The 22,271-nt window shown below is 40.3% G+C and overlaps 1 protein-coding gene and 1 long non-coding RNA gene across 4 annotated transcripts in view; one reads left to right on the forward strand and one right to left on the reverse strand.

Annotated features, from left to right (window-relative positions):
• Positions 1-18,047, reverse strand: part of PCMTD1 (protein-L-isoaspartate (D-aspartate) O-methyltransferase domain containing 1) — a 41,790-nt gene extending 23,743 nt beyond the window's left edge. The window contains exon 1 of one of the 3 annotated variants that reach the window (XM_061996066.1): positions 17,699-18,047. The gene's annotated coding sequence lies outside the window, so the exon portion shown is untranslated. The remainder of the gene's footprint in view (positions 1-17,698) is intronic. The other 2 variants (XM_061996067.1, XM_061996065.1) reach the window with 2 other exon arrangements.
• On the forward strand, positions 17,363-22,068 carry LOC133625403 (uncharacterized). The gene is made up of 3 exons (XR_009818713.1): positions 17,363-18,156; positions 19,845-19,994; positions 21,727-22,068. It is a non-coding gene; the product is annotated as an uncharacterized LOC133625403 (long non-coding RNA).
• The last annotated feature ends 203 nt before the right edge of the window (positions 22,069-22,271 follow it).

Consider the following 22,271-nt stretch of genomic DNA (forward strand, 5'->3'; position numbering starts at 1 on the left):
ATCCACCCAAAGGTGCTGAGGGAGCTGGCGGAAATGCTCGCCAAGCCACTCTCCATCATGTACCAGCAGTCCTGGTGCACCAGGGAGGTCTCAGAGGACTGGAAGATGGCAAATGTGACACATCTACAAGAAGGGTTGGAAGGAAGATCCTGGGAACTACAGGCATGTCAGCCTGACCTCAGTGCTGGGAAAGGTTATGGAACAGAATATCTTGAACACCATCCTGAGACACATATGCCAATGGTATCCTGGCCTGTATTAGAAATAGTGTGACCAGCAGGACCAAGGAGGCGATTGATTCCTTGTACTCCCTAGCAAAGGGAGGTCACACCTCAAATACTGTGTCCAGTTCTGGGCCCCTCCCTCCAAGGACATTGAGGTGCTCGAGCACGTCCAGAGATGGGCAATGAACCTGGTGAAGGATCGAGAGAACAAGTCCAATGAGTGGCTGAGAGAGCTGGGGATGTTTAGCCTAGAGAAGGGGACGCTGAGAGGAGATATGATCATTCTCTACAACTACCTGATGGGGAGTTGCAGTGAGGTGAGGGTTGATCTCTTCAGTAATGAACATGAGGAAACAGGTCGAAATTGCACCAGGGGAGGTTTAGATTGGACATTAGGAAGAACTTTTTCACTAAGAGGGTTAAGCATTGGAATGGGCTGCCCACGGAGATGGTGGAGTCACCATCCCTAGAGATATTCAAAATACATGTAGATGAAGTGCTGAGGGATATTTTTTAGTTTAGTGACAGACTTAGCAGCGTGAAGTTAGTGGTTGGATTTTGATGATTTAAAGGTCTTTACCATCCGTAATGATTCTACGATAAAGTATTTCCTTATCCTTGCCTTGCATTATTTTACATAAAACACAAAGTCATTAATAAAGATCAATAACCATACAGTACTAGTGCTAATATATTTAACTAGCTTTAAAAATTTCAAGCACACAAACTCAAATTTACCACATTACACAACCACAATGCTTCTCTTTAACTACAAATATATTTAACGAAAAAGATAGTTAGAGGTAATGCTAAGGGGCTGCTAGAGCCCTGGTAAAATAATGGGTGAAATGATGACTGTTCAACACTCAGCTACAGCCTGCTGTCTAAAGCAAAACCCATTCTCACCAAGTAATGGAATGTGAAGAGTAACCCCCTCAACCCCCCTCCCCAATGAAACTTCTGAGCATGAAGAAAATCTTTGATGTAGAAAAAAAAACCCCTCTTCTCAACATTCTAGAGTCACACAGTAGAACAAGTAACCCTATGTATATTTTTGCACAGGAAAATCCCTATTTGTGAAAAAATAAGACAATTTCAACAGAAAATGTGGAACTTCAGGGAGGTTTAGGGGTTTTATGTAAAAAATAATTTGTAAAAACGTTTCAGCCCTGCTCCATTATCTGTATTTGCATCACACCTAAACAAGTGTTGTATTTGCGTCACATTTTAACAAGTTAATCTACAGTGATTAAAGCAGTAGGCTTTTCCGTGACTTCATCCTAAAAAGTTCATTATTTTATTATGTTTGGAAACAATTTTTACTAAGAATTAAATCTAAGAGTGAAGTTTCTCGAAAACTCATGCAGCTGCTACCTTTGAGACAGCAACAGCTCTTCCAGCCGTACCTGCAGCATGCATTCACCACCTGGAACCAGCAGATGGGGAACTTCACCAGCTCTCTACACTCAACTGGTTAGAGGGCAAATACAGACACCCTCAGATGGAGAAAGGCTGGTTCCAAGCTAAAGCCTTTATTAATTGCAAATAATTTTTTTTTCCCCCGGAAATTTGCTAATTTCCATACAGTCACTATGCTAAAACAAAATTCATTTATTCAAGTATTTTTTCATTCTGTATTCTTGGTATTATCTGACAGCTGAATTTCCTGTATTATCCCAAGATTTTCTACTGATGACACCTAAGCATTTCGCCTTCCTTAGTGGTTATCACACATACTCTCAATGGTAAGAACAAAAAAAGTCTGGTACACAGCATAACACCATAGGGGAAGAAAGTGAGAAAACAGACAGCCTTCTACCAAGGATGGGCCACTTACAGAGCAGAAGAGAGTGGCTAGTTGGAAGTGTGCTTGAAAGTTGCTTCTTATTCTGGGTACATTGCCCATGGATGAAAAAGGTATCATCAACTAGACAGTGATATTATTGTTTGCTTTTTTGTTATCTTGCTTTTGGTTTGCTTTCATTAATCTGTTCTGGTGTTCTACTCTGGACTGTACAGCTACAGAAAAGCAAAAATGCTACTCCAGTGGAAAGCATTTTGTTAAAAATACACATTAGAAATAGTATTTTTTTAAAGTAACCTCTTGTGCTGTAGTGAAATATTTTACATTTTACCTTCCTCCAGTATTTATATTTTTGTAAGCTTTTACCTGATTAAAGTTACTTGCTTCTAACAGAGCCAATAGATTAATGAAATCAGATAGATTTTCTACTATTTTGAACACATACACACACACAACACCACCTCACAAGCTATTTTAGCACAGATGGAGAAAAAGGGCAAGTCAAAGCTTCCTTCTGACAGCTGACCTAGGGCCAAGATAAAGACAGCAGCGCATACTATGATAAAACTTTTTACCTAGCTGCAAAGCTCACAAAAAGCATCCTGTGAAGCTCACAGATACCTAAATTGAAATGCATGCAGTTCAAAGACCACAAGCAGCATTTCGACTTCTATTACACCAAGAGATACAGACATATATGAAGAGAGGGGCAGAGTGCATAACTAACAAAATGCAGCAACTGCCTTTAGCCTTAGGAATCTTTAGAATAAACAAGTTATCAGAAGTTGTAGTTTAGGAGTTAAAATTTTAATACGGTCCTGAATTTAAAAAAAAAAAAAAAAAATCACTGATTAAAGCCAAGTGCAATTAAGAAAATCACACTATTTCTTTTTATAAGTTGAATTACTTTATCTTGAGGTTTCTTATATTCAAAGTAAAAAAATGAAGTGTCAATGCAGTACAGCTTTGGAATTTATGTGAAAATGCACACAAGTCATTGACCTATTTCTGATCTAACTTGCAACAATTTTTACTAGAATTACTTATCATAAGTAATTTCTAATGGTTTTTGTCTGGTCGGGCTTTTTTTAAAATATTACCAGATTAAAAAGGTATTCTTTGTCTATGTGAACATAAGAAGTGTCAGCAATTTGAGTACATTTTAATTCTTCACCATTTTATAAAGCTATGCAGAACTCTGAGACGTTAGTAAAGTAGTTGGCAAAAATCTGAGAAGCTAGTAACCAGATGCAAGGTTTGCCAAACTGGAGTTTTTTTGCCAGTTCTCAAAGGGACACAAGTTTTGCACTTTTCAAAAATTTCACAATTACATTTGGACTTCAAGTTATTTCCTTAGGTCACCCACACACTCCTAAATACATTAAATATCATGCTAGCAAGTTATCCAGTTAATTTGACAAACAGAACCTTATCTTTGCGAAGTCCACAGAATCTCAAGTACCTCAATATAGACATAGGAGTCATCTGTTAAAGTATCCCCAAAAAGGAATATTCTGTGACTGAGGACTGGAGGAAATTAACAAAAAAAGTGCACGAAGGCCTGGAACACTTCAGCCTCCTTATTAACAGTTTCAGGTTACTCGTGGCAGAAGTAACATCACTCTGATCAGCTGAATTTTAAAATTCCCTGGACTAACAAGTGTTAGACTACTTCTGTTCAGACTCAATATGTGCCACTCCTGCAGTCATAATGAACCCAAAATTATGTTTTGCCTGTCCTCATCCTATCCAGTGAATTCCTACAACAGACTCAATTTTTAAATTTAGCTTCACCCTTCTTCCCAAGTATTCAAACAGTGCCACATAAATGGAGATTCAACTCCAAACTGAAGAACTGAGTATCAGATTTCAGCAGGACTTTTTGAACGAACAGAATGATTGATTACTATCTAAAAAGAAATTGTAACATTAGCTTAAGCAGGCAAAGGCTGGAGGAGAAAACCAAAATAAAAACTGTGTGCTTAAGGTAACTGTGGTAGGGTGACTACAAAAATCTGAATAAATTGAGACACGTATTTCAGAATTAAGTCTTTACAAACATTTTTTTAAACTTTTATACATATTCCTTGCTGCTAAAGGCAATAAAATGTCTAAGTACTTTCGAAAATTAGCTGCTACTTAAACTGCCCTCTCTTCCACAGCTTTTTGTCACTCTAAATAGTTTACAAAGAAGGAAACTTTACTTTCAGGATTTAGTAACACACTACTTAGTGCATTAAGGAAATCTCTATTGGAAACACTGCACCTTTTTAAGGTCTATGCTCTAGACTACTAACCAGCTGTTCAGTGGATCATTTCAAGAAGCTTTTCAAGTAAAACAGAAACAAGTACAAAAACAAGTACAGTCAGCTCTCCAATCTAATGCACCCCACAACACATACTTCAAGGTTCTTTGTAATACAGCAATGGAGCAAGGAACAGACCACAGGATTAATGTTAAGCCAAATGATTGTAAACAGCTACAACTACTGACTTAACCTGAATTGCATTGACCTACTTGGGCAGAAAATGTTTGTCAAGCCTGTTTTAAGCTTCATCCTTGTTCCTCCTGTTCAGGCCCTCAACAGCTGTTTATACAAGACTCCAGGTGAGCTTGCTCTCACTCTTCCTTCATACCTCCTGTCACCTGAACACACAAAGTAGCACACATGGTGCTGCATTTCTCTCTGAACGTGGACTGAAGCTTATGGCACTCCACAAATCTATGAGCAGTGACAAGCACATCAGCCCAAATTTCGTATCAAATGACTTTAACCTTGGTAAAGTTACACAAGGGCAAGATTTTTTAACCAACCTTACTGAACCTTTTGACTTCCCCCCTTCCCCTCCCCGAAATGGAGACAGTTCACAGGAACTTAAAAAGTAGTAACACAGTATTTGGCTGGTTGTCCACTCAGAAAAAAAAAAAAAACAAAACCAAAACACAAACCACAAACACATTTCTTTTTCCTTCTTTAAAATTTGGATACATTTATTTCTCAGTCTATGATTTCCTCTCTACTGAATTTGTTTTTCTCACACTCTTCACATGATAGCAAGTACTGAATGCTGAAAGGAACATTTTTTATACAGCAGTTCTACAGTAGTTCTACAGTCAGACCTGTTTTCAGGTATGCTGATAAAGACTTTAAAAATTTATTACCTTTTATTACAAAGCAAAGAATCCTATGTATTTCCTGGATACAACTTTAAATGCATAACTTAAAACCACATCCTGTCTCAGTTCTCTTTACTACTACAAAATAGGTTTGCAAAGCAAGGCAGTTTATTCCTCAAAGTCTCCCACCTGTGACACCACAGAAACATGTTCTGAGTGTCTATTTCAAAGCAAAGAAATAAGAGCTCACCATATCCACCTGAGATAGCTATCAGTGTAGTCTGACATACTGTGGTGAAACCTAGAATCCAGGGTAGTTTCTGAAACTTTAAAGGTGTGAATCTATACTCAACAAAGTACTACAGCAGCAGCCCTATATCCTCAGAGAGCAAGTCCTCAGCTGTGGCCTCCATTTATGTAATGCTGTGCCTATGATTCTCCAACAGTTGTCACTATGGTCACCACAGACCTAGCTTCAGCGTTCACATTCCAGAATGCCCTCTGGGCAACTAATTGACCTGCCTTAATTACATCCTCCAAAAACTCCCTGCTGAGACAGGAAAGCTGTCTCACTGCCCTAGTTTACTGACTCATTAATCACTAGTAAACAGTATATGTTGGTCATCTGCACAAACATACTTTCAATCTACCTAAAATACATGAGACCTTTGGGATTTGCATACCTACAGTCTGGATCTAGTCATTCAAGTTACAAAAAGCTTTGAATCAGGACTACACAAGAAAACACTCCATTCACTTAAAAGGCTTAAGTTTTAGTTTAGTCAGTGTCTGTCATACAACTTGTTAAGAAATACTGTTATTTGTAAAATGAAGAAGCTTTCATGGATGAGAAGATCCTCTGGAATGTTTTAATTAGCCCTTCTTTCCAAAAGTCTAATGACATTTTAAGCATATATTACTGTCTGTGCAGAAGTCTGTCAGACATGAAGAATTTGCCTGTTACAGATGGACAATAAGCAGTTGCTGCTTAGTCCTCAAAATCAGCTCTTCCTCATACTCCAAAGCAGATGAACTAGAAAGCTGATAATAGCCTCTTAAGTTCTCTAAAAATCATTTTCCAAAGCAGTAAGATGTTAGCTAGTATAATCAGAAAAAAAAAAAACCCCACACCACTAAAATTTGTTATGTGTCAGTCCAGTGATACTGTCTACAAGATTTAAAAAAAAAAAAAAGAAAAAAAATCTAAATTATTTCAATAATTTCAGAGTGCAGTGCTGACAGTTAACATTAAGTCTGAATACCTGATAATGACAAGAGCTGATGCCTATGTCAGTGTATGATACAGTTTCAGTGGTGGAACCAGACAGCTGCTGGCAATTGTACTTGATCAGAGAAAGGCAGCATGCTTTTTGCATAGCACATGGTACTAAGATGGCAATAAAACAATAGTTGCCGTCTGTTGCTTACCATCAGAAGTCAGGTAACATGCAAACTGGTGATTACATCTCAACAAGTTGTATGTCTCCGTTATGAATGAACAACTCTGCCCCAATTCTGTGTACCCTGTAGTATCCCATCAATTGTAGATTTCAAAACCATTAATATTGCTTTTCTAACCAGTCTAAAATGTTTGGTAGTGCTTGTAGGACGCTGCATAAAATTATCTCATCTCTGAGGAGCTCAAGATGGCTTAGTGACCTGTCAAAAGTTCCATTAAAGAGGTCTCATGAGGAAAGGGCATCAACTTAACTCAATGTCCAACATATAGAAGATTCCCTATCTTTCATCTGACAACAGTGTTCATGAAACAACCTGGCAGTGTTCTTACAGCACACTTTGTAAATGTCTCAGGTCCTAAGAGGTGTGCTGACAGCCCTGCCTATTCCTAGGCTACAAGTATTTTAAGTTGGTCCAATAATAAGCTGTCACAGACTGGCTGGGAGAAAGGAGAAAGATAAGAAGCTTCTCTAGAGGGCTTAACAGACACAAAAAAGAGGTACCAGGTAATAGAGGCTTGCTCACTGTCAAGACTAAAGTATCTGGACTTCATAAGACAAATATGAACCAGTGATGCTTAATCCATACAGATGTCTGATATCCACTGAGTCTGTATCATGCACCTGTTTTTCAGAAGAGAAACTGCTGTCTGTGCACATACCACAGGAATTAGCAAGCTGAAGAGTGACCAGTCTGCAAAACTCATTGCCACAAAACACAGCTTTGAGCAAAGGTATTTAACAGAAAATACTCATTTCAAGCAGGTTTACATAAGCTATAAAAGTCAAATGTTAAGAACTAGAAGACCTGTTGAGAAATGTGTTAAAAAAAACAAACAACAAACCAACTACTTTTGGAATATCTAATCCTATTCAATTTGAAAAGGCCAAAGGCATACAAGCAACAAACACTTAATCAAAGTTTAACATTACCCTAATCATAAGTCAACTAAGGCACCTTGACATAGAGGATGAACCAAATATCCAGCATATTTTAAAAAAAATCTGTTTCTCTTCAAGAAAAGAAATACTTAATAGTTTAGTATCTGGTGAACAGGTAAAAAAACACAGTAAAGTATGATGCTCTTTTATTTTCAGTATCACCTTCAGAGAGCAGCCAGTAACAGCTGGGGGCAGGGGGAAATAATCCTCTTTTGTAATGAAATACAAGAGGGTATACTACAAGAATCAAAACATACTTTCCCAACCTATTACTGCTAGTGTAGCGTCTGTAGCCATAGTTCTTTAACAGATCAAGTCACAGTTTGTGTAATTTTGAGTAGGCTGTGTGGTTCATGACAAAATACTCAGTATTTCAGCCAATACTAAAGTTTAAGAGCTTACTGCATGTAAACATTTCTAGTTATTTACATAACTCACTTCCAGCAGCAACAGAACAACATATGCCTGTTGCCTTTAGCAAAAGAAAACAGAAATGAGGTCAAGTGTAAAAATAGAAGACGGTTACATTCCTGACACTTGAAACCTCATCTTAGAGTTATGCATTTACCACAGTCTCTACAAATAATAAAGCCATGCTCAAATGAAAAGCAAAAATATCAATCTACTTCATCAAACTCCAAGAACACTAAAACCTTTAGGGTTGATGCTTTTAGATAAATTTCTAAAAATCAGAAAAATGACATGCAATAACCACTGAATAAATAATTTTAATAACATGTTTCAAAATATTTACTTTCACAGCCCGAGAATGAAGTTTATGATGCACCCTCTGAAGAGATGCGAAATAATTTTTTTTTAAACATTCAAGTCCTGATCCTGTTCACTACATTCTGAAAATAATCCAGTGCAATACAATGATATGTTCTGACAAGTTACTTTATTACTTAGGCCTGTAATCCTCAAGAGGGAGGAATGAGTAAGGCCTACTCCTGTTTCCTGCTTCTCTTCCTTACAACCATGATGCAAAATTATTTCACTGATACAGTCTCCCAGAAGCATCTCACTGGATTCACTCTTTTTTCAAACACAACTTGTTTACTAAAGTAACACACACACTAAGTTACTTTTATCTTGTCAAAAAAGCAATAGGTATCTACTTGCACCTAACTTACTCCTTTTTAAACCCAAAGTCCTGTGTATTTCCAAGTGCCTCACACTTCAAGGTCCATGTCTCTATCTGCTTCATTCTGCAGACGTACCATAAATCCATAAACAGCATATAGTAAAATTACCTTGTCCATCAATCCCTATTTCTTGGGATATCCAATGCTTACTTTATATAAAACAGTGATTAAACATCACTTCACAGTTCTTACTAAAGGAAAGTAATGCTCTACTAAAACTTTCTAGATTCACAAATGCAGTACGAACTAAATATATATTAAAAATCTACCAAAGAAGTCTCTACATAAATTCAAGTCACTCAGGAGAAAACACCAAAAAAATCCACTCATTTTTTAATTCAAAAGGTTACAACATTAGTACTGTTACAAAAATCTGTTGAAGTCTGTTCCAGAAAGTTTCATGCTACCATTCGAGCATTCTCCCTATTCCTATTAAAAAACCCAACTTTGAGGTAACATTTCAAAGCATTGCTTTTGTAACATCATCACTTTAACTGACACCTCTGTTGCCAGCCAGAAACTTCTACCACAAATTTTCAACAGGGCTTGAAAACGACTAAACAGGTTATTTTCCAGCACATTTCAAACTTAACCCTGCCTGGTTATGCAAAGCTGCTCTCTGAAAGAGCAGAGGCACACACTTCAGAGTGGGGAACCCCTGTAAACACCTGACCCAGCTTCATCAAGGACTCTCACAGGAAAAGCCACTGGCTCTCCCCACATCCCTACCACTGCGCCTCTCTAGGACACTCTTCAGACCAAGAGATATGACCTATAAGAAGGGCTACAAGATTTAGGATAGGATGCAGGGGAAAGATGCTTGTGGATTGCACAAACCCTGTCATAGGAACTTTACCAGAGGAACCAAAGACTACATGACAAGCAGTACTCAGCTGGACTAGTCAGCAAATTGGCAGCATGGGCTGAGAACTAGTGATGGGGCAGAATGCCCACATGAGACAACTAAAGGTGTTGGCTGCTGGAGGGAAATGGGGGTCCAAGAGCGCTGCCAGAGAACCTGTGGTGACTGTGATCAGTGGCTGAGCATGTGTACATGTGCGTAAGAGGCAATGGAACATAAACAGATACAAGGAACAGAAGAGCAGAATGAGTGTCTAAATAAACCCAGTAAAACTGCAAGGATCCATACTATACACATACATGTGTTTACCATAAGCAGACATTCACCTTGACCATCCAGAAAGATGATAAGGCCACAGATGCTGTCCATGCTTGCATGAGTGCTGCACTTTCTGTGGTGATGTAATGACCAACTATGTATTTATATACATACATGCCAAATGTTTGTGTTTGTATGCTACTAAGAGTATGTGCTTAGCCTCACTGCTGGCTGGACCTGAGGCCATGTATGCCTAAACTAACTAGAATTACTTAAAACACATTATATGGCTTCTTTAAAAGCACATTTTTAACATGAAAAAGTTTCTGCACTACTGGGGTTTTTTTGTCTCCAGGTATGAATGAAGTACTACAGCAAATGTACTACAAGTTATGATTTGCTTACAGTATAAACAACAGACATAGTCTGGAGGGGATTTGGAGCATTTGGGAAAGCTTCAGTGAGCATTTCAAGATATTCATGCAGGTATTTCACCAAGATATGGAAATTGAGAACCTTTTATCATTGCTTATGCAGCAGCTGTACATTTATATAGTATCTTCATCTCCATAATCCTACCCCATGAAGCTTTTTTCAGTCATGCAAAGTATATGGTTTTCACCTGAGAGAAGTGTAGTTTACAGATGTAACACAAGAGGCTGCTGCAATCACATAACCTGCAGTAGTTTTATCACTAACAACTTCATCCAGACCCTTTCACAATGGAAAAGTCAAATCCTACACTAACTTCTAATGACAGGTGATTACTCCAGAATCATCAGAGAATATCAGGAAACTCAGCAGTAGTGAGTCTTAGCCATAATGAATGCATAATTAGCTGAAGTAAATAAGCTGAGACTAAGGCCTACCAGGTTTTAATTGTCAGCTCAGCAGAAGTTAAAGAAACTTACCAGTGTCCTTTCAGTTTCACTGACCTCGACTGAAATAATGCCATATTTAGAGGTTTTTGAAAGAAGAATACCACAAAGCTTAAGAAAGTGGGGAGCAAGTGACTTCATTGAATGGAAACAAAACCACAGTTAATTCTCAAAAGAGTAAAGTGGAGAACTTTGCAAATACATAGTAGGGTCACACGCCACCTGCCAGAATCCAGCACAACACAAGAATAAAAAAGAACTTTGTGAATCTCAAAGATTTTCAGATGGGAATCAAATCCTTTAACGGCAAACTGCTGTCCTAGTAGAAATACTCACAACATTACTAATTATTTGAAATTATTAGTACTGCAAGAATATTAACCTTTTGCTTTGTTTGCTGAAATTAAGCATTTCCTTTTGTGAACTTCAAGGTTCTTTCTTTCAGCAATGCCAACTCACACATATTTTACCCATAACCATCAAGCCAAAACAATTGTGTTGAAAATATGATTACCAGGATAGTAGCTCTGACTTTCTCATCTTTAACTTTGATATATAGACTGCTACATTGCACAGTGTCCTGACTAGGTTAAGGAGTATCACTTGGCTTCTTCTTGTCAAATATTTGTCAAGAAAATCACATGGTAATTCCTGAATATCCGTTAAAAACCCTTGCTACCAAAATAACACAAATGAACTCTCAGAATAGTAACTACTTCACATTTTCTCCCAACCACATGGTCCTAGTTCTTCTTTCAGTGTTGAAACAACCATTTATAGGAATTCAGCCTTTCACTCAGGACAGGGACACCACAAGCATCTCAACTGCAGGATATGTTTCACTAGCTGACTATTACCATAAACAATTCCAACGACTATCATATCACTTGCAGAAGACGTGCACTGATGCAGGTATCTCTTTTTGGAGAAGCATCTTTTTTGTCTTTTTCTTTTTAATATGAACAAACAAGACATCTGAGATATTCTCTTTGAAACTGAGTTCCCTTTCACTCTTGAAGACAAGAACTGATAGCAAATGCTGTTTTGCTAGCATAGCACCAATACATATACTTTGAATAGTTACACTCAAAAGCACATGTATTTTGTGTCTATTGTATTACTACACACTGCCTTTTACTACATTGAACTACTACCATACAAGAACTCTGATTTGACTCTAACTGCTACTGCTAAATCTCTGAAAACATTTGTAGACATCAGCTGGGAAAAAGGAAAAAAATAAATCTTCCCAATGGCAGTTAGATACTTCCTGGTAGAATATTGTCCAATACAACAAATTTGGTGCTAATCATCCAGGAAAAAAATCTATATGCAAAGAAAAGCTTCTATAATAACAGCAAGCCTTTCATATTTGCAACGTGACTCAGGTGCTCATGCAGACCTCTAGTGCTCTTGTAGGTCCTCAGGCTAACTATAGGCTACTTGGTCTGTGACATGGCAACATTTAGCACTAAGTAACAGAACAGAAAATTCTTCAACTCACATTGTGTCCTTGCTTCCCTGCAAAACAGCAAGAAGAGCTACTGCCGCTGCTTTGGTTTAAGAATCCTACAGAGAATACAAACTACATAAAGCTAAGGGATGTGTCCTTTGAAAGGAACACAACAGTTGGGATAGGAAAAGCTATCAGATGAAAGTTAAGGCACCATCAGCCAAAACACACATAAAAGTTATCGGGAGAACGAACCTAGAAACACTCTGGCTTGTAACTGGAACTGAATGTGCAGTCTGTCATCGCCAGGTTCTCAAAACTATAGGATCCTGTTGACAGTCACTAGGCTGCCACACAACTGAGTAGCTGTGCACATTTTCTTTGTGTGAATGTGTGTATAAACACAATGACTCTCCAGCAAACCATACATGTTAACAACCAAGAAAAAGACTTCCTTCTCTTAACTGCTCAGCTACTTCTACTGGCAAGTTAGCAAGACATTTTTTCTAAACTTCAGAAGAATGTAGGCCTTCAGTAAACCCTATCTCATATCTAACAGCTCTATGCTGACAACTCAGATGCCCTACAGCACCCTTCACATACACATCCTTCATGCAGGACTTCAAAGATACCAGTCTGCATGAAATCACTTCCTCCAAGCCTATTACATTTAAAATTAAGCTTAGAAGCTAATTTGAAGTTTTTGTTGACAATGTCTGGATTGTTTTCTCAAACAACTTTTTAAACTTTAATTCCATTTGTCTTCTTTTACATACTAGAAACACTGCAAATCCAAATTCCACTTTTGTTCTGCAGTTGTATGCTGAGCAAATACTACTTTGAGAAAGTCTGGAGCAAAATGCAAGGTCTGACAGAAATTGTAAGCCAAAATATTTTATATCGCCTTAAGAACACTTACAGTATCTTGAATCTTCAAGATCTGTGCAACTCAGAGAACTCAATGTTTTGCACAGTAAACTAGATCTTCCCATTCTTTCATCAGCAAACATTATACAAAACAAAGACACAACTCCAAAATTAGCCTTCATTAAACACATCTCCAAGCAGTGGTCTCCAAGACTTTTCTGTCACAAGACAGACCTCTAACCAAAGGAGCTTACTCCACCTCCACAGTCACCTCCCCACTCTATAACTCCTCCACATGAGAATGTACCAGAATCTGCAGCCCGAGAGTTACTATGGTGACTCCTGATGTCACATTTAAACTATTTTAGGGATATGGAGTTTGGAGTTTTGTCTTTAACTGTTCTATGATGACTTCTAAAAGTGTTTTCTCCTCACTATGAAAGACAACTTACATTGTTGTGCTTCAGTTTAAAGGACTGATAAAATTCAGTGAGAAACAACTCACACACCCAATAATAGTCACAACATACAAGTGATGGACACCAGAGTTGCTCTCTAGATACAACTTCCAATAATTTTTGTTTCCAGAAATATGTTTCTTTGGACTAACCACCATTTCTAAAGACATCTTTACTTTCAGTGCATTTTTATTTACTTCTTACTTTCAATGCTTCCAATAAACTTTTGATCAGAAGTACATTTAACGGGAATCCACACAGGATTTCAAGGTCCTTGTGATTAGTTAACATCACTGTTAACTTTGCAGTAGCCAACACTAACTGCAACATGGAGGTGGCCAATGCACTGGCCAAAAAGGACAGAGAACTAACACTACTATTCTGAATGGCATACAGCTAACTATTCAGTCCTGAAAAAAAATATATTCAGCATCCTAAGCTACTACAAATTCTATCCTTTCTTCAAGGCTCAGAAGTTCAGCCTAATTTCTTAAACAGCACAGCATCAGCAACTACATTAAGAGCTTACATTAAGCAAGCCTGAGGGTTTTCATTAACATACAGTGCACACAAATAAGTCCCAAAGGAGCTAGTTATTTCCTGATGTTCTAGTGTAATTATAGCCATAACATTTCATATAAATTACTTCACTCTACTTCCTACAACTCCAGAAAAGAAAGAAGTGCAACAGTGTTATCAGACTTTTGCAAAGCACATTTATTAAAAGAATTCTCCATCAAAAAATCCACAGTCTTTGCTTAAAGAGAATGAAGTATAGAGATCAACTTCTGACCCTACTGGAAGACTCCTGGAATGCCTTAGGCCAATCATATACCTGATTACTCATTTGCAAGATGGCACATATAGTCTTCTCACTTTTGCTTTGAGGAATTTACATTCCAATTAGGTAAAATAAATGACATAATAGTCAATGACGTTTTCATTCAAGAGTGCAAAGTGCTGTAGACTTCAAGTCACTTCTTAGAGAGTTAACTAATGATCAGCTACACAGCATCACTTTCAGTCAGCAGGGTGAAGCAGCAGATCTCTGACTAGCCTGCTGAAAATGGAAACAAAGCAAGAAATGAAAAAGAACAGGTATGTGTAAAGACATTTCTTATCCAGAAACAACGACTGTATTCTCAGGTGTTTCTCACCATGTATTGAAGACTGGGATGAGTGTTCCATAGTGCCTAACTACTTCAGAATTGCTTTAATTTGTTTTGCAGAACTCTCAAAACTCCTGGCATAAACCTTTCTGGAAAACTGCATGGGAAAAAAAAAAAACAAAACCAACCAAAACAAACTCACCTATACTGAGTTTTGGGAGTACCTTTGGGAAAACAATACAACAAAAACAAAGTGTATTACTAACCATGTCTGGGACCAGGAACTTGATATTTGATCTTTCTGGTACCATTTCTTCCTTCAAGTTTGACTAGAGTCATGGGCAACATGCTCTTTTAAGACTTCCACCTGCACTAGTATCATGCCTAAGCCTACCTTTAGCTACAGAATGCAAATCATCTTAAAGTAACCTCACTTTCAGTTTACAGAAACACAGCCGAGTGACTGCTCTGGTATGGTCCAACACAGGCATAGAAAACTACAATACATATCTGGTAGGGAGGTCCCATTCTTAGTCTCCTATTAGGCAAAAGCCTCTTCAAAAGGAGCTGCTGCAGCTTGAGGCAGTCATCAATCGACAAACAGAAGACTCAGCAATAAAAATAATCAATCTGCCAAGATTAAGTCTATAAAAATGACAAGACTTCATAAACTTTATAAATAGAGTACTGCAAAATTTAAACTGGCTAGTCAAGTATCTAAGGCAAGTCACAACATGAAGTCTGGGACTGCTTAAAGAAAACTCAGAAAGAAAGCCAATTAGGAGTAGAAAGATTTTTACAATAATTCTGGAGTGGAGACTGGAGATTTTGAAGAGAAAGAACCTAATCTCGCACAGACCCATCAACAGCACTTGGCCATCCATGGCTGTCCAGTATTTAATACTTTTCTCCGTTTCTGTGATTTCACTGCATTCTCCTCACTGCAGACCTACCAACAATATCCAACTGTTTTTCTGAGCGAGGATGACTGTTGTAAAGAGCATTTAAGTGTCCATTTCCAAAGCCCCCACTGTGGCTCTCTGACCTCACATACATCTTACATTCTTAATATTATATTTATTTACACAAAGCCAGTTAAAAATGCCAACAGATCTTTCACACATTTGTCCACCTACACATCCAAATTATTTTTTCAAACTTTCCCAACACATCAGGCAGGAGTTTCGCAGAAGACAGCTTTATTTATCTAAACCTGATTCCTTTCTGAGATGGTCTGCCCAGAGCAAGGTAAGGGTCCTGTGGGGCAAAAAATGTGTCACTCTATTGAGTCATTTGCAAAAATAATGAATTACAGTTAAAATGGTACTCTCACAATACACTCTCATCACTTACTAACTTTAAGCATTACATTTTTTTGCATCTTGTCTCTTAAAATCATCTTCTGTACTATAGAGGGCAGATGGTCAAGGGGGATTAAGTATCTTTATTGATTCACTCAAGTTTTGACTAGCCTTACTAGTGACATTTTTGTGTCTGTCTCAAAGTTTACTGCTTGTTATCATAAGAAACCTTAACTTCTTGCTGAAGTCTACAGTTTAACTGTGCTTGACTTTTACTTGATAGGATTAAAAAATTTCCACTAGGGAAAAAGTAGCTAGGTGAGCACTGTTAAGTACTGCAAGGACACAAACACTCTCCACACACTGCAGTAGTTCAGTACTTCCATTTCATCTCTCACACAGACCCCAAAGATGACGTTTTCCTTCGTCTTCTACCAAGAAGAATGAATACCTCCCACCCTTCCACCACAAAAGGTTCTTTTTCCCCTTTTGCTGTCAAAGGCGACAGAGCTTTGGAGAGCAGGCCCAGGCTGCTGACTGCGTATCAAATACATGCCAAGATATTCCTTCTCCCTCCGCCCTCCCTTCCCCTTCCTTCGACTTCACTGCGAGCCGCTGACAACTGCCGAGGCAGGGGGGAGGACCAGACCTGCAATTGTACAGAAGGAGGCAGGAACCGCAGACCGCAGCTCAGCTACAGGCAACGCGACCCCAAGACGCCTCTCCCGAACAGATAACAACAAAGAAAACTGAGATGGGAGGAGGTGGCTGCCCCGGCGCGAGTTCCTGCTCCTCCCCCTTCGATGCTCCCAGCCAAAACAGAGACCACAATGTAAACAGAGACAAAACGTGCGTTCTTGCCCAAGCAGGCAACAGAGACGGCCTCCTCCTATCCCCGCGGCTCCTCACCGACTCCCACCGCCACCTACCCACCGTGGCTTACACGGTGAAAAGCAGAGTTACCATGCATTTTACACACTTTACTGATGTAAACAAAGTACTTTCCCCTCGCTACTACCACACCACCTCTCCCGAAAGAAGGAACACCCTTCCTTAGCCCATAGGTTTTTCTTGAAAGAAAACAAGATGTTTCCTCACACTCCCTTTTGCCTCCTCCAAAAATACCTCGGCCTGGAAGACGCAGCCCTCACCTGCCCCTGAGATTATAAGGAAAAAAAAGAATAAAAATAAAACCACAAGCTCCCATTCTCACTGGGAGGTGAAACTCTCCAGCCAAAAAGGCAAGGCGCCGAGCCGCAGCAGGCGATCAGCGCTGCCTTCACCTTGCCTCCACCCCCCTCGCTCGGGTCTCAACGCTGGAAGCTTCTCTCCTCTCCGTCTCTTCGCACCTGCCCCAGGCCCGTGGCAGGTACAGCAAACACCGCTCCTCTTGACCCTTTTCGGGACAGAGATCATTTATTACGTATGCGGCGAAAGGTCGAGGGGGTGGAGGAAGGGATCGGGCACAGGAGGAAGAATAGGCCGCCGAGGGCGTACATACTCCACCCTCCGCAACAGCAGGCCCTCACCCTGTCCCGGCCGCGCGAAAACAACCTCCTCCCCGCCTCCCCAACGGTGCCTCGGCAGGGCGCGCGCCTGCGTGCGGGGCCAAAGGACAATAGAAACCGGACCGCCTCGGATGGGGGGACGAGGGAGAAGAGGACAGGGGTCAGAGTGCCCCGCTCATTTGGCTCCACAACTCACCTTCTCGGCTGTCCGACGGCGGCCTCCACGCTACACTGCGCAGTTACGGAGCACAGTTCTGCCTGCCCGACATCCCCCCCCACCCCCGGCCCGACTCCCTCCCCCGTGGGACACTCACTCGTTCTGCTGCGGATCCTCGACCCTGCGCGGAGCAGCTGCCACGAGACCAGCCTGGAGGTGGCAATGCAGGCTGGAGAGCGGCCCGGGCACCCGGGCGGGGCGGAGCGCAGCGGGGGGCCGATCGCCGAAGGAGCAGGAACCGGCACAAGCAAAGGGCGGCCTCCCTCTGCACTACCCTGCCTCCCCTGGGCCGCGCGTCGGAGACGTTCGCAGGTCGCGACCGGCGTTCGTGTCGGTGTGAGAGACGGCGAGGAGAGGAGGTGCACCAACAGCTGAGAGGATGTAAACAGAAGGTCACGTGACCCTGCCCCCGCGGGCGGCCAAACCCCCTCCGCAGCACGGGGTAGCTGGGGTGGGTGGTAAGGCGAGTTGCGCCGCGCCGTGATTGGTCGTGCTTTGCTAGTCCAAGAGCCAATGGGAAGCCGTCGTTGGCGTCGCTCGTCAGCGGTCGTCCAGGTAGGTGGGGAAGTTTGTCTTTGCGGCAGCCGTGAGCCTCTGCCCGACTCTGGGCTCCGCGGCCCAGGGCAGGCGGATCGTTTGTCTCCCGTGAGCCGCAGAGGAAGGGGAGCAAGGCCGAGTGCTCGCAGTGGCGGGATGGGCTGGGGCCCGGCGCCGGCCGCAAGAGGAGGAGGAGCAGCAGAGCTGCAGGAGGGGGAAGGGGGACGCGCATCATCTTGGCCGCGGCTTAAAAGAAAAAAAAAGGCACAAGGTGGCCGGTACCCACCCGAAAATGCTCTGCTTTTACTGAGCCTTCCTGCTTTTATGGCGTTCACGCCTCTCTCCGGTGAGCAGAGGCGAGGAGGAGGCCGGAATCTCTTCAGGTGCCCCTTCTGTAGGGCCTGCCGCAAGAGGCATGAGGAGGTGACACAGAGGTTGGACTGCAGCAGGTGGTGGTGACAGTGCTCAGAAACATGAGGGAGTTTGAAAAACTGCGTGGTGGAAAAGAGATCCCAGGGAAAGCTCTAAAGAATTTGAACATGGAGGAAGTACTGTGGAAGAGGGTAGACAGGAATGAGCAGAGGTCGGGACAGCCTTGTGCCCCATTGCAGGCTGGTGAAGCCCTGAGGTGATCAAAAGTATTGGCTTATTCTGAGCCCTGGTCACAAGTGAGATTTTTAAGGCCTCATCCCATGTTTGGTTCCTCCAGGCTTGGAGGACTAATGTGAGGTATGAGGAGTCAGAGTGGAGAAAGCAGATTTCTTTGTGTACATTGAGGAAAGTACACAAGTGTCAGGACTTGGAGCAGCTTGGCTAATCAGTTTCCACTGAGAAAAGAAAAACGTCAGAGATCTTCACTCTGAGGAAACATTAAGCCCATATTGACCAAATCATCATGCAAAGGGTGTAGTGTTCATGGATTTCAGACTACTGGATATGGAAACCTGAACATCTTAGGGTGGATGTTAGAATAAAAACAGCAATTTAAGTAACTTAGTGACATTTACAATGATAATCTGGAGTAGTTTAAGCATTGGGTGTTTTGTGAAATGCAACTGAGAGGCACAAACTCTTGAGCTTAAGCCAAAGTTTCAGTACTAGTAGAACAGGATTTTGAAGTAAAAGCCCTGAGAAATTAAGTACACAAAAATGTAGCTGGTGAGAGGCCAGGAGTGGGTATTACTGTATTGGAGAGTGGAGCTAGTTAATATCTGCCACACAGAATGGTTGTAGATGGCAAGAACTGAGGTAGAGATAATTGGCAACATAAGAGGGAGAGTTTCTGCTAGGCTACGAGTAAGAAATCATTTTGTCTTTTGTTGGTTGAACTGAAGCATTCAAATAGCTATACTGTTGAAATTGCTATACTATTACTACTGTAATTAATGTCCCTTAAATGAGAGAAATGGAGGTGAGGAGAAATAAATAAATATGTGTGTATAATTCCCTGCCTATTTTATGCATGAGGATTTCCAGGTTTTCGTTCCCTCTTCTTCCATCACATCCTAGATCTTCATATGTATGACCAACACATACTCATTGCCTGTCAGACAAAATGCACGTAATAAGTATTCACTCAGGACAAAAGTTATGGCCATATTTTGCTCATTTAATTTTAAGAGAATTTTTAAGATAGCTGGGTTTTTTTCTTGTAAATTACCATGTTATGCCTGAACTGATACTTTTTTTTTTTTCCCCATTTGCAGTGGACAGGGGTATCCACTTGGGAAGATAATTCTATCATCTTCTCTCAGAGTTGAAAAAAATCTTTGGTATTCAAATCTAGCAGAAAATTCTTAAGTGTATGTGATTCTCCAAGCCTGCTCTATCTTCTGTCATTCATCTTCAAACCAGAGGTAAGCTACTTATTTTCCATTGCAGTATGTAACTTCTGCAACTTGATGTGAGAGATATTTTTTGTCATGTAATTTGAAATATGAGATGTGAATAATGTGGGCAACTTTAAGTGTAAGTTAATAGTCTCAAAAACTATATCTCATCTTAAGTATTACATGATGGGCCCATCAAAGCTCAGTATAAATTAGCTGAGTTCAAAACTCATATAGAGCACTTCTTAAGTAAATATTCTTTCACCCTCATAAAACAGTGGGTGCTGTAGGCTTACATGCACCCAAAAGTTCATTATTCTGTGAAAGTTTGGGCTTTTTGTTCTAATCGCTGTAGATTTATCAATTATTATGTGCTTTTTTTAATACTTTTTCCTGATTATTATTTTTTCATGATCATAAAAATAAAGCCTGAACTGAGTGGAAGGCTACAGGTTGTCTTCATTCTGTGCTATTCATGAGATTATAACATTCACATGGCTAACAGAAAGCTATGTACTCAAGACTGCCATTTTTTAGATACATTTGGATTTTGCTACTAGTGATCATTGAGGTCAAGTATTGAGACTTAACTGTTACCATTTTGAGCAGAAAATCAGATCTGCACAGCAATTTATAACAAAAACTATTCCAAATAAAGATGATGTCATATATGTTTTGTACTTATATCTATTTAATTTCTTATTTCTGTAAAAAAGTTGTTCTTTAGATTAAAGCAGCATTTTGGCCTTCTTAAAAGTGTCATTAATTTAAAAGTAAATGGAGCAAGTTGCATTCCTTGAATGTAATCTTAGAATGATGGAATGATAGGGGTTGGAAAGGACCTTTAGAGATCATCCAATCCAACCCCCCTGCCAAAGCAGGTGCACCTAGATCAGGTCACACAGGAACGTGTCCAGGCGGGTCTTGAAGACCTCCAAGAAAGGAGACTCCACACCCTCCCTGGGCACCCTCAGAGTGAAATAGTTTTTTCTTATGTTTAAATGGAACTTTTTGTGTTACAGCTTCATCCCATTACCCCTTGTCCTGTTGCTAGCTACTATAGAAAAAAGGGATGTCCCAACCTCCTGACATCCACCATTTAGATATTTGTAAATATTAACAAGATCCCCTCTCAGTCTTTTCTTCCATAAACAGCCCCAGTATTGTTTTGCACATCTCATTTTAGTTAAAACCTTTTGTGTATCATTACGTTTTAGATGGCTTGATTTGAGTCAGTTTCAGCTTTGTTCTGTGTTACTGAATAACCATTTTTAAATATTTTCAAATGCTGTAGAAAATATGCACAAAGTAAGCATTTTTCCTGAAAGCTTATTTTTAGAGATATATGTCATTTTTGTAATTGGATAAAGCTTAAACTTGTAACATTTTTGATGGACCTTTAGCTAAGTGTTTAAAATATTTTTTATGTTCTTCAATATAATCTAATTTTACTAAAGTTATATATCAGTATGTTTTGTTACATTTCTTCAGTATTATCCATAGCAAGTAAAAAGTACTTTACTTGCTGGTTTAGCTAATGCAAAGAGATGGGTATGAGACCTACACTTTAGACCTATTTCTAATTAGTTATCCCATCTCATGCTTAGTTTGTTGTCAACCAGAACATCCAGGTTCCTCTATGGAGAGCTTCTCTCCAGCAGGTCTCTCCCAGCCTGTACCGGTGCAAGGAGTTGTTCTTCTCTAGGTGCAGGACTCTGGATTTGCCCTGTTGACTCTCATGATATTCCTCTCTGCACAGCTCCCAAGCCAGTCAAGAATGGGAGCACAGCCTTCCAGTGAATCAGCCAGTTCACCTAGTTTTGTGTCATCCATGGAGAGGGACCTGGGATTTCTGGCAAACAGCAAACTAAACATGAACCGGAAATGTGTCTTCATGGCCAAGAAGACCAATGATATCCTAAGGTACATTAAGAAAAGTGTGGCCAAAAGTCAAGGTAAGTTATTCTCCCCATTCTCCCCCTCTACCTTACCCTGGTAAGGCTACATCTGGAGTACTGTGTCAGGTTTTGGGCTCCCCGGTTCAAGGGAGACAGAACTTCTGGAGAGAGTCCAGCACAGGGCTACCAAAATGATGAAGAGACTGTGACATCTTTCTTATGAGGAAAGGCTGAGAGAGCTGGGGCTGTTTAGCCTGGAGAAGACAAGACTGAGGGAGGATCTTATCCCCACTTTTAAATACCTAGAGGGTGTATGTCAAGAGGATGGGGTGAATCTTTTTTCTGTAGTGCCCAGTGACAGGATGAGGGGTAGCGGGCACAGGGTGGAACACAGAAAGTTTCAAAT

Source organism: Colius striatus, chromosome 4 (genome assembly GCF_028858725.1).
Source record: "Colius striatus isolate bColStr4 chromosome 4, bColStr4.1.hap1, whole genome shotgun sequence".
In the NCBI taxonomy this organism is placed as follows: Eukaryota; Metazoa; Chordata; class Aves; order Coliiformes; family Coliidae; genus Colius; species Colius striatus.